Below are 1,013 nucleotides of genomic sequence, written 5' to 3' on the forward strand. Positions count from 1 at the left end.
CATCTACCTCATTTATTCCAGCTGTTTTCTTCAGTGGCATTGCACGTGGGTCAGACCATTGTCCGTTATTATTGGAAATCTTTTCAAGTATGTCAAAACCTTCGTTGTAGGTACAAGCTGTGAAAGCTCCGCCTGCTATAACGTCGAACATTTGTCTAGCAACGATATTTAAACCGTTGTAAAATGTCTCTAGCTGTATGCAGTACGGAATGCCATGATGAGGGCATTTTCTGAGCAGCTCTTTATACCTTTCCCATGCATCAGGAACTGCTTCATCATCCATTTGTCTAAAAGTACAGATTTCATTTCTGGATTTGGCATTCCTCGTGGGTGGAAAATACTTTTTCAAAAACTTTTTTGCCATTTCATTCCATGTAGTCACAGAGTCTKGTTGCAAAGAATTGTACCATGCTCTTGCTCGATCCCTTAATGAGAATGGAAAAAGTTTTAGTCTCAGAGCATCGTCTGAAACCCCAGGGATGAGAAAAGAATMTGTGATTTCCATGAAAGAACGCAGATGAGAATGAGGATCTTCAGAAGATAAACCAGCGTACTGGCCATTTGTTTGAAGCATTTGAAACATCAGTGGTTTAAGTGAAAAATGGGTGGCACCAATGGTAGGCTTACGTATCCCTGTGTGCAGTTGAGTTAAATTAGGAATAGCGTACGCCATAATGCCACCATTTTTAGCATTTGCAAGACGAAAGATGTTTTGAGCCTCATCCTCATATGGAATATTTTGTTCATCTCTAATTATACCATCTCCTTCAATAATCACATTTTCAGCCATCGTTTCAGAGTTTAAAGCTCGAAGAGCTCTTTGTACTMTTCTTMGTTGTCTAAAAGTTTGTTCAATATCCGGATCAAGCGGAAAAATTTCACCGTGCGACAGCCTTGGCATGCATGGTGAGTTCACAAAAAGAAGGTAGAAAAACTAACTTTATTAAACTTTACTTTAAAAAGAAAAAACTTTAGCGTGCTATCCCCGGCAGCGGCGCCAAAAACTTGCTCTT

At 39.6% G+C, this 1,013-nt stretch overlaps 1 non-coding gene across 1 annotated transcript; it reads left to right on the forward strand.

Moving 5' to 3' along the window:
- The first annotated feature begins 209 nt into the window (after positions 1 to 209).
- LOC112513892 lies at positions 210 to 316 on the forward strand. The gene has a single exon (XR_003069352.1). It is a non-coding gene; the product is annotated as a small nucleolar RNA R71 (small nucleolar RNA).
- The last annotated feature ends 697 nt before the right edge of the window (positions 317 to 1,013 follow it).

Source organism: Cynara cardunculus (assembly GCF_001531365.2).
Source record: "Cynara cardunculus var. scolymus isolate 2C chromosome LG 5, CcrdV1, whole genome shotgun sequence".
In the NCBI taxonomy this organism is placed as follows: Eukaryota; Viridiplantae; Streptophyta; class Magnoliopsida; order Asterales; family Asteraceae; genus Cynara; species Cynara cardunculus.